The sequence below is a fragment of the Dipodomys ordii genome, unplaced genomic scaffold (genome assembly GCF_000151885.1).
Source record: "Dipodomys ordii isolate 6190 unplaced genomic scaffold, Dord_2.0 Scaffold20, whole genome shotgun sequence".
Lineage (NCBI taxonomy): Eukaryota > Metazoa > Chordata > Mammalia > Rodentia > Heteromyidae > Dipodomys > Dipodomys ordii.
Window position 1 is genome coordinate 20924500 of NW_012267236.1, and position 14418 is coordinate 20938917.

A 14418-nucleotide genomic window follows, 5' to 3' on the forward strand; every position below is an offset into this window, starting at 1 on the left:
ACTCTTTGTCCCTCTGTTTCTGTGTCCCCCTTACCCTCCCAAAGACAGATAAACAAACATGGCAAAAAGAAAAAGAACAAAAACGGCAACCAAATAAAAGTATCTTGTTTCCATTTCTTTTAAATCTCAAAAAAAGAAAAGAAAAACAGGTCTCTAGCCAATAATGCCAATAATGCCTAGCAATGTTTTTCTCCAAGACTTAGGAGCCACCTGTGTGAAATGGAAACATCAATGAAGACCGGCTCCAGTTCCTTCCAGTCACTGATTTTCACAGAGGACCACAATTCACCAACACAACTAGCTGCTCTAATGTCCAGGAAACCTTCAACTGAGCTAGGTAAACGTGTAAAGCGTTAAAATGACCAAGTCCTTCTTTATGAGCATAAGTCAGATTTACCTTGAAAACAGGAGATAGAGTTAATCTGTTAGGCACCAGGTCTGGCCTTCATCTCATTGGCATATCATTTGCATACCTGTCTGGCTTTGCTTGTTCAAACATGAAACTGCTCTTTTTCTATATATTTGTGGGGAGGGTTTCTGGGGCAAGCAGAACATTTTATTTTTAATCCCCGCCCCCATTGTAGCACATCCAGTTTCTACTTAACTGCTCCAGCACTGTTATCTTTCTACTCCAGAAGGCCCCAGAGCCGTGTTCCTTCCTCTGTCTGTCTGTCTGTCTCTCTGTCCTCTCCTCTCCTCTCCAGCCTTTACTTAGTTACTTATGCTCCATGCTTCTCTCAGTTGTCTTAGCTGAATTTGTTTTTGCTTTATTGCACAGGCAAATGTCCAACTCTAGTAAAACCTAACTCTTGTCTTCCTTCATGCCAACCTTGGCTGAAAGAAAGTTTGGTGTCTTTTTCTTTTCTAGTCATGGGGCTTGAACTTGGGGCCTGGACACTGTCCCTTCACACTATAGCTCAAGGCAAGGGCTCCACCACTTTGAGCCGCAGCTCCTCTTGCGGTTTTATAGTGGTTAATCGGAGATAAGAGTGTCATAGACTTTCCTGCCTGGCTTTGAACCACACTCCTCTGATATCAACCTTCTGATAGCTAGGATTACACGTGTGAGCCACCAGTGCTTGGCTTGGAGGAAAGTTCTGTAATGTTTCTTCTCACTTTAAGTCTGTGGCTTGGAACTCAGGTCCAGCCTTTGGCACAGTCCCTAAAAAGTGTGCCCTCTCTCCTGCCCTCCCACCCTCTTCTCCCCTCTCCCTTCTCAGCAGAAGACTTTGTTCCTCAATTCTCTGGGGAAACTGAGTCACAGTAAACCTTGTGAGCTTCCATCTCCATCCACAAAACTGAACTCCAAAGGAAACCTAGTCCTAAATATCAAAGTGGAAATGATTTAAAAAAACAAAACAAACACCTCTTACTATGTGATTTCTTTTGTTTCTTTCGTATGTTCCTCTCTATTGGTATAACCCCTGTTTTCACTGTATTTGATTCTGGTGCCCTGCATCTTGTATATACATTTTTCTAATTTGGGGAGGGGAACGGAAATAACAAAACACTGTTAAAAACAAATTCTACAACTTGGGGGATGGTGGGGAGGTGGGGAGGGAAGGGATGGTAGGGGAAGAAACAAAGGAGGGGCTAACAATATTCAAATGGAAATGTATCATTACCTTACTCAAGTAACTGTAACCCCTCTGTACAATATCTTTAATATATATATAATTAAATTTTTTTAAAAAATCTCTTGGCAAAAGTATTGGAATTAATCTTTTTGAGGCCTTAAATTTAAAAAGTGGGGCTGGGAATATGGCTTAGTGGTAGAGTGCTTGCCTTGCATGCATGAGCCTCTGAGTTTGATTCCTCAGTACCACACAAACAAAGCTGGAAGTGTTGCTATGGTTCAAATGGGAGAGTGCTAGCTTTGAGCAAAAGAAGCTCAGGGACAATGCCCAGGCCCAGAGTTCAGCCCCAGGACCATCCCCCCTCCCCCCAAAAAAGTTATTCTTTGATGGACAGCAAAACTCACAAGCACTAAATGGGGGGGGGGGAGAATGGTACTTAAAAGGACACCATAAAGTCAGGGCTGGGGATATGACTCAAGTGGTAGAGTGCCTACCTAGGAAGAGTGAGGTCCTGAGTTCAAATCCCAGAATGACAATAAAGAAAGGAAGGAAAAGGAAGGAGGAGGGAAGGGAAGGGGAAGGGAGGGGAGAAGAGGGAAGAGGAAAGGAGAGGAGAGGAGAGGGAAGAAAAGAAGGGAAAGGCCAAGGAAGATTGTGAGCTAGAGGCCAGCCTAGGCTGTATGACAAGTTACTGGCCAATTTAAACTACATAATTAGTGTGTGTGTGTGTGTGTGTGTGTGTGTGTGTGTGTGTGTGTGTGTGAGTGAGAGAGAGAGAGAGAGCTCTTGGGCTTGAATTCAGGGCCTGGGCACTGTCCACAAGCTTTGTGCCTCCAGCTAGCACTCTACCACTTGAGCCACAGTTCCACTTCTGACTTTTTTTGTGGTTAATCAGAGATAAAAGTCTCATGGAATTTTCTGCCCAGGTTGGTTTTGAACCATGATCCTCAGATCTCAGCCTCCTGAGTAGCTGAGATTACAGGAGTGAGCCACTGGCACCAGCTCTGTATTTATTACACTAAAGAACACAGATAAACTAAAGCAAACCACTGAATTCTCATGATTTTGATGAACAGCATACATAAGAACTTAACAAAATATGTCAAATAATCATTTGATAAATGTGTGTCATCCACTGTCCTAGTAATTTGCAATTATTTCACCAACAGCTGATAAATCTATGTAACTGGAACTCAGGTTCTGTGACTACACTGTGATTAGGAACTTTAGAGGTCAGGAATGTCAGATTCTCCAAATATTTCACCTCTGTTTAGATCACAACACAGCAGGCAGAATTCCTGAGGAGAGAGCCACCGTGGGGGTGAGCAGCTGAGGCGGGGCCTTGCTCAGGAACCCCCAGCCCGGCTCCAGGCCCTTCACTGGGCCCTTGACTGCAGGCAGCTCTGATGACAATCAGGCTTGGCCCGCTCCTGTTCCTGAACCATCCCTAGGCCCAAGGGCCAGCACCGTGTCCCACATTGAATGTGTCCCCTGGAAAGGCTTTTGCTGTAGATTGTTCCACCTGGGAGATGGAAGGAGCCCTGTGCCCGGCCACAGCTGAGCCAGAGAAAATTTGTGGGCAGAAGCCAAGGACGTGGCAGGTCCTGTCACCCCGTGCTTTCATTCCCCTGAGAGTCTCCTGCCTGGCCGGAGGCCACGACCCCTCACCCTGGCACCTTGGGGAGGATGACACTGCTGGCTGCTTTGAGGGACACATGAGGCCCTCACCATTTTCTTAAAAGAGGTTTCTGACCAGGCTTGGTGGTGCACACCTGTAATCCCAGCTACTTGGGAGGCAGATTGGAAGGATTGAAGTTCAAGGCTGCCTGGGGCAAAGTTAGACCGTATCTCAGTGAGTCCCTATCTGCAAAGCAACTACAGCAAAGAGGGCTGGAGGTGTGCCTCAAAAGGGAGGTCCTGAGTTCAAATCCCAGTACAGAAGCACCCACCTTCCAGGATAGGCAGAGTCCTGCATCATCCACCTGCTTCCACTTCCTGCCATGGCTCTCTCCTGTGCTACTGTGGGGGGAGAGTGAAGGCCCTGGCTCCCTCTCACCCCTGCACCGAACCACGATGCCTCGGCACCTGTCTTTGAAGCACCCACTCCGTCCTGAGGCTCCTACAACGGTGCCTTCTCCGCCCCTCCTGGGAAGGGGCGAGAGCAGGCGTGGGTGTGTGAGGACGATAGGAACAGACACCACCGGGGAGGGTGGCTGGCTGCTGCTTTACCATGCTCATAAACAGCAAGAATGACATGAACGAATGGAGAAAGGCATGGGGAAAGGATTGAATCAATGAGTACAGGGGTTTCGTCCAGTCATTTCCCCTTGCTCAGGGCGGACCCTGATACTTGGCTTTGGTGCCATATTTATTTCTCTTCAGCCTAAAAAGGGTGCTTCCGTGTCTCCAAAGACAGCCCTGTGTGCTCTTCCCAAAGACCTTCTCTCTGTCCTTCCAGCTGCCCACTCTCCTGGCCACACCTGCAGCTTGTCATCACCTGAAACTGCTCCACCTCTGAAATGGTGAGTTCCAAAATCCGCCGGCTCACCACAACCAGCTGCCCTCCCCGCCCTCCAGCCTTGCCCTGCAGTGGCCAAATGCCTCTGCCGTCCCACTGTGGCCTCCCCCAGCCCGGCCTGAAACCTGGCAGCCTGGCTGGACCTTCCTCCCACCCGCACCTTGCATCCAGTATGGCCTTCTGCTCATCGGCAGAAGGCGGCAAAGCCCCCAGAGGTCATGTTTAGACCAGCTCTTCTTGGCTTTGCCCTGCAGCCCACTGGAGCTGGGAAAAGCCACGCAGAGAACAATGACTCCACTCTTGGAGTAAGACCTCCCCCACTCCCACCCCCCTGCTGCCCATTTCCTTTTCCCCTGCATTTCTAATCCAGGCCAGTACTGTCGGAGGCAGTGGGAACTGAGTTACCAAAAAGACAAGGGACTCACCAGCTAGGAGGAGAGGCAGTAAATAGATAACTCCTGTCACCGGACAAAGTTTGCCAGGTGCTGGCAGCTCACGCCTGTCATCCTAGCTACTCAGGAGGCTGAGATCTGAGGATCGCAGTTCAAAGTCAGCTTGAGCAAGAAAGTCTGTGAGACTCTTTATTTCCAATTACCCATCAAGCAGCCAGAAGTAGAGGTGTATCTCAAGTAATAGAGCCAGCCTTGAGAGATAGAGAGAGAGAGAAAAAGAAAATTTCATGTTAGAATATTGGTTTAGCCTGTGCAAGGTCTTGAGTTCAATCACCAGCACTGGCAAAATAAGCCAAATAAGTGACTTAAAAAAAGTTAAATCATAATCGAGTTTGAAGATTTCTGGCATACTGGTGATTGAACCTAGGGTTTGGCGCATGCTAGACAATCTACCATTTGAACCATGCCCCCAGACTGGGTTTAAAGTTCCTAATTGGTTTTATTTTCAAGTCTAGAATGGGGAGCAGGTGTTCCCAAACAGGACATCTTCCTGCCTCCCACATGTCTGTTATTTCTTCCCTTTTCCTCTGTGTCTGTGAGCTTGTATCTCAGCTTGGTAATAAGGAACATTAGCCTGGGTCAAGCCATTTGGAATTTTATCCTGTTTTTTTTTCTTTTTCCTGTCAGTCATGGGCTTGAACTCTGGGCCTGGGAGCTGTTCCTCAGCTCTTTTGCTCAAAGCTAGAGCTCACTACTTTGAGCCATAGCTCTGCTTCCAGTTTTCTGGTGGTTAATTGAAGAGTTTCACAGACCTTCCTGCCCAGGCTGTCTTTGAACCATGATCCTCAGATCTCAGCCTCCTGAGTAGCTAGGATTACAGGTGTGAGCCACTAGCATCTGGCTCGGTCCAGTGTAGGAACCTCATCTAGAACAATGGCCTCCTGAGGCTGGGGTTTAGCTCAATGGTAGAATGCTTGTCTAGTATGAATGAGGCACTGTGTGTGTGTGTAGGGGGCACTCAAGGTCTTGCATTCTTGCAAGCTGGTGCTCTACCACTTGAGCCATTACCTCCACGCTGGCTTTTTGCTGCTTAATTGGAAATGACAGTCTCTTGAATTTGTCTTCTCTAGGCTGGCTTTCAACTGAGATCCTCAGATCTTAACCTCCTGAAATGTCTGGGATTACAGGTGTGAGCCACAGTCTTCCTATGGCCCTGTTATTATTGTTGTTGTTATTATTAATGATTATTTGTTTCTTTGTGTTTTTGGACAGTTTCACTACCTAAGCCAAGCTGGCCCACTGAGTGCTGGCACAACAGGTATGTGTCACTGCACCTAGCTAAGCCCTAGGTTTGATCCCAGTATATACACTAACAAGAACAAAGAGTATAGAGATCTCCTGTAATGTTCATTTAACAGGACAGGGGTGTGTGAGCCCTTTCACCACCGCTGTCCCGTAGGCTCCTTTGTCACATATCCCAGCCTTCACTCTGGAGAAGACCTTGCTGCCTGCAAGCAAAGGGCCCCGTGGATGTCACAGCCCGGCCACCTCTACCCATCTGTACGCATGCCCACGTACAGTGCGCATGCCCAGCCCTGGGCCGTTTACATTTAGAACATTTTGACATGAAGCAGGTGGGAATTTTCCACGCAGCACCCCCTTTCTCCAATTCCATCCCACTGGAGCAGAGCATCTACCGTGCACATATGTGCATATTGACACTTCATATTTTCCTGATGACTAATCGTCAGAGGACATTTTCCTGTGTTTATTGGTTATGCATACACTAGTATATATTTTATTGGGTTGTTTGCTTTCTCTTTATTGAGTTCTGGGAGTTCTTTTTCTTTCTTTCCTTGAGACAAAGTCTTGGTATGTGGCCCAGGCTAGCCTGCTTAGAGCTTCCCAAATGCTGGGATTGCAGACATACTCCACTATGCCAGCTAGGATTTCTTTTCTTTTCTTTTTCTTCTTTCTTTTTCTTTTTGGCGGTCGTGGGGTCTGAACTCTGGGCCTGGGAGCTGTCCCTCAGCTCTTCAGCTCAAGGCTAGCGCTCTACCACTTGAGCCACAGCACCACTTCCGGCTTTTTTCTTTTTGCTTATGTGGTGCTGAGGAATCGAACCCAGGGCCTCAGGCATGCAAGGCAAGCACTCTACCACTGAGCCACCTTCCCAGCCCCCACACTCATTATTTTATGTTTATTTTACATTGTTTGTGTGGGGGGGTCTGGTTGTAGGGCCTGAACTCTGGGCCTGGGTGCTGTCCCTCAACACTTCAGCTCAAGGCTAGCACTCTACCACTTGAGCCACAGCGCCACTTCTGGCTTTTTTATTTTTTCTGCTTATGTGGTACTGAGGAATCGAACCCAGGGCCTCATGCATGCAAGGCAAGCACTCTACCACTGAGCCACCTTCCCAGCCCTATTTTGCATTTATTTTTATTGTAAATATTTTCTCTGCTTCTATGGAGCAGCCAGACCTAGAACTCAAGCTGTCATCAATGAAGTAAGCTGCTTCCTTCTGAAATCAATTGCTTTTCCTTCCTTCCTTCCTTCCTTTCTCCTTCCCTCAGTCCCTTCTTTCCTCTCCCTCCTCCTTCTCCTCCTTCTTTTTTGTCACAACCTGGTCATTATGAATGTTCCCATAAGGTCAAACATTCATTAGATTTGTTTGTTTTCTTTATCTTTTTCTTTCTTCCCCCTCTTTTTATTTTGACCAGTACTGGGGATCGAACCCAGGACCTCACACATGCTAGGCAAGTGCTCTGTCATTCGAGCCACAGATCCAACCATTCATTAGTTTTATAGAAAAAAAATCATTAACTGGGCTCATGCTAGTAAACCTAGTTACTCAGAAGGCTGAGATTTGAGAATTGTGGTTCGAAGCCAGGCCAGGCAAAAAAGTCTATGAGATTCTTACCTCCAATAAGCTACTCAGGGAAAGCCAAAAGTGGCACTGTGGTTCAAATGGTAGAGCACTAGCCTTGAGCAAAAAAGCCTCAGAGACAGTGAGAAGGCCCTGCATTCAAGCCCCACGGCTGGCCCACAAAAGAAGTTCATTAGTTTTGTAGTCCAGTTCCTCCATCCTGAGGCACTGAGAACCCCTGCAATCAGGCCTGGTGAGCCTGAGGGGATGCGTTTGCTTGTGGCCAGTGTCAGCAGTCTCCTCACAGAGATGGAGGCTGAGAAAAGCACTCAGGCACGGAAGTCACCTTGGGGCCAGTGTGTACTATATACTCTGTAATTAGCCGGCACGGATCCTTTCTCTGCTTGCTTGATTGGTTGTTTTTGTGGCAAGGTCTCAGTAGGTAGCCAGGCTAGCTAGAATTCATTCCCTGAGTTCCTCTTATGTGTTATAAGAAGTGGTTTCCCTCATCACTCATTTTTTTTTCCTGGCTTGTTTACTTATTTCTTAATTAAATTTTATATTATTATAAAGGTTATGTACAGAGGGGTTACAGTTATAACTCAGGTAATAAGTACATTTCTTTTTGGACAATGTCAACTCTTCCCTTGCTCTCTCCCAGTTTTTCCCTCCCATCCCATCCACAAGTTTTTCAACATAGTATCTAGTGGGTACCACTGCTGCATTTGTTCACCCTTTGTCTCTCCATTCCTATGTCCCCCTTACCCTCCCCAAGACAAATAAATGAACAAACAAGACAAAAAGAAAACAAAAACAATGAAGAAAAAACCTTTTGTCTTCATTTCCTGGAATTCGTTTCAATAAATATTATTTTATATGATCAGAGGCACATAAACATTGCGCCTTTGTGTTCCTCTCTTAAGAATATCCTCCTTCACTCTTGATGTGTGTGACTGCCTGGAGCCCTGTATTATTTACTTTGTTTTTGTCTTCTAGCCATTGAACCCAGTGCCTTAGGCATCTTGGGCAGGTGCTCTACCAACTAAGTCTCAAAGTTCCTGGTCCTTGTTACACAGCAATAGAAGACTAGTGTAGTTGTTCATGCTTTCTGTGTTTTGTTTTGTTTTGGCAGTATTGGAGTTTGAACTCAGAGCTTTGCACTCACTATACAGGTGCTCTATTGATTGAACCATGTCTTTAGTCATGTTTTGATCATGCTTTTTCTTTTGGGTTAGTACTAGGGCTGGAATTCAAGGCCTCATAATCTTTTTTTTTTTTTTTTTTACCTTTTTCACTCAAGAGTAGTGCTCTACCAATTGAGCCATATTTCTACTACTGGCTTTTTCTGGTTAATTAGAGATAAGAATCTCATGACTTTCCTGCCTTGGCTGGCTTCAAACCATGATTCTCAGATCTCAGCCTCCTAAGTAGCAAGGATGACAGGTACAAGCCATCAGTACATGGTATTTCGGTTATTTTTCAGATCTCACTTTTGTCAGTTGTGGGGCTTGAACTCTGGGCATGGGCGCTGTCCCTCAGCTCTTTAGCTCAAGGCCAGTGCTCTACAACTTGAGCCACAGCACCCCTTTTGGTTTTCTGGTGATTAATTGGAGATAAGAGTCTCATGGACTTTCCTGCCTGGGCTAGCTTTGAACTGTGATCCTCAGATCTTAGCCTCCTGAGTAGCTAGGATTACAGGCATGAGCCACCAGTGCCCTGCAATCTCAGTTTTCTTAAAATGCCCAAACCAGCCTGGACCATGATCCCTTATTGAGGCTTCCTGTTATAATTTGGATGACAAGTGCATACTACCATGCCCAATTTCTTCTGTTGAGATGGGGCCCAGACTGGCTTCCAACATCAATTCTCCCAATCTCCACCTTTTAAGCAGCTAGGATTATAGTCATGAGCTCCTGGAATTTGCAGGATTTTGAAGGTATGGATAGAATGTTTCTCTGTAGGTTCTGAGCAACTTCAAGGGACAACTCAGGGAAATGTAGGCGGGTGGGCCCTGAGCTAGGAAGGCCTTGACCATTCCCAGGCATTCCAGTACTCCAGGAAGTTCATTTACAGTGAACAGATGGACAGTTATCTGAGAGGTGAGAAGAAAACCATGAGAGTAGCAAGGATAGGAGTAAGGCCACTTACATTTGCACCTTCTTCTGTCATTTTTTTATGTACTAAGGCTTGAACTCAGGGCCTGGGCATTGTCCCCAAGAATTTGTTCTCAAGGCAAGCACTCTACACTTGAGCCACAGCTCCGCTTCTAGCCTTTTGGTGCTTAAATGGAGATGAGTCTTTTGTGTGTGTGGGGGGGGGGGCCTGGTCATTGGGCCTGAACTCTGGGCCTGGGAGCTGTCCCTCAGCTCTTCAGCTCAAGGCTAGCACTCTACCACTTGAGCCACATCGCCACTTCCGACTTTTTTTCTTTTTGCTTATGTGGCGCTGAGGAATCGAACCCAGGGTCTCATGCATGTAAGGCAAGTGTTCTACCACAGAGCCACCTTCCCAGCCCCAAGATAATAGTCTTCATGGACTTTCCTGCTTGGGCTGGCTTCAAACTGTGATCCTCAGATCCCAGACTGCTGAGCAGCTAGGATTACAGGTGTTAGCAACCATCCCCTGGCCTCTGTCATTCCATTTAATGAGTATTTCTGTGTGTTCTGCTGTTAGCCTTGCATATACAGCAATCAGACAGCTTCATATTATAGCAGTCCGGGCTTCCATTATAGAGAAAAAGGGGATAAGAACATAAAAGTGTCACCAGCCATTGGTGGCTCATATGTCAGGGCAGAAAAGTGTGTGAAACTTGTCTTTCCAAATAACTGGCAAAAAGCCAGAGTGGAGAAATAGCTTAAATAGTAGAGTACCAGCCTTGAGCAAAAAGCCAAGTGAGAGAATGAGGTCTGAATTCACTGAATTCAAGCCCTGGTACCAACACACACACACACACACACACACACACACACACACACACACTCATACCCACACGCCCCATGCTCACACACAAATACACAGATGAATATAGAAGTGTCAAGATGAAAGTAATTTCCATCATTAAGTGCAAAGACGGCAATGAAAGCTGTGGATGTGGCCATGACCAAGGCTGCTGGGGCAGGGCAGGGTGCTCTGGGGCTGGGAAGGCATCTCTGAGGGAGTGACACAGCAGCTGCCATCTGGATGGGGAAAAGTAGCCAGCCATGGACAGCTTGGGCTCAGAGCATTCTGGGCAGAGAGAACAGCATGTGCAAAGCCCCTGAGGCACAAAAAAAGCACTGTGAGATAAAGTCAGCAAGATAGGCTGAAGCTAGGGAGCAACTGGAAGGAATCTAGATTTAAATGTAGGTGTCTTGGGTTCTGCCCAGGGCAATGGTACCACCTGATGTGGTATGTGTCCTCAAGAGGTAGTAGTCCCCCAAACTGCTTACCTCCCTCACCCCTGCAGGGTTTCAGAGTTGGTTCCTGGGCCTCCCTGGGGGATTCTGAGATCGTAATGTCCTTCCACACAGTCTCATTTTGCTTGTGACTTTTACACTGATCAGTCTGACTATGCTTTGTAACTCGGACTGATACAGGGTGTAACCATAAAATAGACATCTGTACAAAAATTAAAAAACATGTTTGGAAGTCTTTTTGGCAACAGAGAGTGGTCTTCTCAACAAAATATGATATATGCACATCTAAAATATCATAGTGAAGCAACTTGGTGCAGTTAACACACACCAAAAAATGGTATCAGCAAGCAGGCTCCCTGGGGTCCAGCAGCAGCAGTGGGAGGGGTGGGCTAAGGAGGAGGGGAGTGAGATTAACATGGTTGAAGTAATTTGTTCTCATGTATGAAAACAAAACCATTGAAGTCTATTGAAAATGTGTGTGTGTGTGCGTGCACACGCGCGTGCATGCGTGTCCTGGGGTTTAACCTCAGGGCCTGGGTACTGTCTGGGCTTTCTTTCTCTCTCTAGCACTCTACCACAGCTCCACTTCTGGCTTTTTTAAAGTAATTTATTGGAGATAATGAACTTTCCCAGACTGGCTTCAAACCACAATCCTCAGATCTTAACCTTCTGAATAGCTAGGATTACAGGCATGAGCCACCAGTCCCAAACAAAGAGTTGGTTATTTCTTTTCTTTTTCTTTCTTTTTTGTTGTTGTGAGACTGGGACTCAAATTCGTACCTGACACTTTGCTCATTGGCTGGCGCTCTACCAACTGAGCCACACACACCTCCCACCCCTGAAATTGTTTTAAGAAGGGGAGGGGGTGAGGTAGAGTGGGTGAGAATGATCTGGATACATTGCATATATATGTAAAAATGTTTCTATGAATGGACGTGCCCCCTCCAACTTGTACAACTAGGGTATACTAGTAAAGGAATTAATCAAAAGAAAAGAAATTAAGAAATGGACTTTTATGTTACCCAGGCTGTCTTTGAACTCTCAATCTTTTTTTTTCTAGCAAACTCTCAAGTTTGCTAGAATTAAAGATATATTCTACTGCATGCAGTAAGACGTTTGCAAATAACATCTGAAAGTATAGCTCAATGGTGGAACCTGTGTACATGTGAAGCTCTGGGTTCAATCACCGACATGTGCACACAAAAAACACAAATACAAATTTTACTACAGAACTTGTGCTTTTAGGTTTTTTTAATTACTCTAAACCGAAGCAAATTCACTCATTAGTCTCAAGCAACACTTATTTTTGTTTAAACCAGTATCATTCAGGTTAATTCAGCATAAGGATTCACAGCGTTTTGCTGCAAGCCAGCTGCCTCTCTGTGAAATGGCAGGAGTTCTCGTGCTTTCTCTAGCTTCATATTTGCAAGTGCTTGTACTTCTCACCTGTTCTTAGTTGGGTCAACTGAGAACAAACTTCTTTCACACAGTGGGCCACAATGTCAGCTGACCCTCACTGGACTCACACTTGTTCTTCAGATACCACCTCTTACCAACCCCTCTCCTAATCCCTGAGCCAAGACAATAAAAATAGTGGCTTGTAGCACTGGTGTACTAAGAACATAAATACACTCTCTGCACTGAAACCAAGCAGCAATGCTTCTCAGAAGATGGCCACTCGGGGAATCAGCAATCCATATATCAATTGCTAAAAAGATTATCTTTTACATAAGAGAACCCCTAAATGTTATTTTGAGTACACAACTGTAAATACTAGGGGAGAAGCAGTGCCCTGAGATTGTATATGGTGAGAATGCAGTCATTAACGACATCCTGGGTGGTGCAGAAGGAGATATGGGCTTCTCAGGTATGAAGAGGGAGGATGTTTTGAGACAGGGTCTTGCTGCCAAGGCTGTTCCAGTACTCTGGGGCTCAAGTGATGTTTCTGCTTCAGCCTTCTGAGAGCAGCTGGGACTGTAGGCATGTATCACAGCATCCAGCCAGGTACATCTCTTAGTATTAGCTAGAAGAGCTAGCTTAAAGGCACAAAAGAAGTGAATCTCATGGCTTTCAAACTGTAAATGACTCTGGATTTGGAGAGAGCTTAGTAAATGAGCGGTAGAGCACAGGTGTCAGAATCAATACTGGGGGAAAGGAGAGGAAGAAGGAGAAAAGTGTGAAAAGGTCTGAAGCCATTAAGAGTATCCAGGATATATTTTTGCTAGTCCTAGGGCTTGAACTAGGGGCCTGGCACTGTCCCTGAGCCTCTTTATGCTCAAGGCTAGCACTCTACCACTTGAGCCACAGCACCACTGCCAGTCTTTTCTGTTTATGTGGTAGAGGAGTTGAACCCAGGGCTTCATGCATGCTAGGCAAGCACTCTACCACTGAGTCACCTTCCCAGCCTTGGCATCTGTCTTTTTACCAAGGCACCCTGCCTCCCTATGGAGATGACAGGCCTGCCATTTACCCCAGAGAACAGCTCAGGAGAAGCTTTTATTCTTTCTTTCTTTCTATTTTTTTTAAAGATAGTTCTAATAGAAATTTTGTTCATTCCAGAATTTTGTACTTTACTATGTTGCTCAAAATGGTTACGTGCTTGTGACTCTGGTGTGTACGGTGCTTAACTGAACAAGGATGATCCCAGCCCTGTGCAAAGAAAATATGTTTGTGTTAATGTTTAATATTACAGTAAGGTAAGAAGGTATAAAAATAAAGCTGAAAATCATATTATAAAAAACTACAAGCTGGGTGCTACGGGCTCACACCTGTAATTCTAGCTATTTAGCAGCCTAAGATCTGAGGTCTGAGGATCCCAGTTCAAAGCCACTCAGGCAGAAAAGTCCATCTAACCCAGCAAACAATTAGAAATGGAGCTGTGTTGCATGCATGCATGCATGTGTATACACACACACAGGGAAAAACCCAACTACAGGAGAAAGATTATAGAGGTAGCCGATGGATTCAAAGGGGAATGGAGTGACTGTCAATGGGGGTACAGTGTATCTTTTTGGATAATGTTCAAAACTGTGAGGGTACTAGCGATTGTTATAGTGTCTGCTTAAAAAGTTAAATCTTTTGGATGAGCTGTGTTAACTATGCATCTATATGTGTGTATTTATGAAGTAGGAAAGCAAGTCTAACATTTTATGTGCCTTCTAAAAGATAAAAACTTTAAAGAAGCATGTTCCTGCTTCCATAAATACTGCATCAATAGCTTGTATGTTACCAACTAACAATAATAAATATTCCGTTAGAAAAAAATTGAATCTCTCTCTGTCTCTGTCCTCCCCCCCCCGCCAGTCCTGGGCACGGTCCCGGAGCTTTTGTGTGCAAGTCTCCTGCTCCAGCACTCCAGCCACAGCTCCACCACTGGCTGAAGATGAGTGTCTTGGACTTTCCTGCCCGGCCAGGCTGGTCTCAAACCCGGGTTGGCAGGCCGTTTTTACAGAGCAATAACGCTTCCGAAGCCGTAGGTGGCTGCGGGCGGGTCCGGCCCGTGCGGGTCCGTGTCTGCGCCGCCGTCGCCACCTTCAGGCCGCGCTCCTTCCTCCGCAAGCTGCTTCTGCGACGCGGCCGCCGCCCCCTTCTCCAGCAAGGGCGCACGTTCCGGCGCCTGGAGCGCGTCATCAGCGCCCGCCGCCCGCCAACGTCATCACCGCGCGCCAGC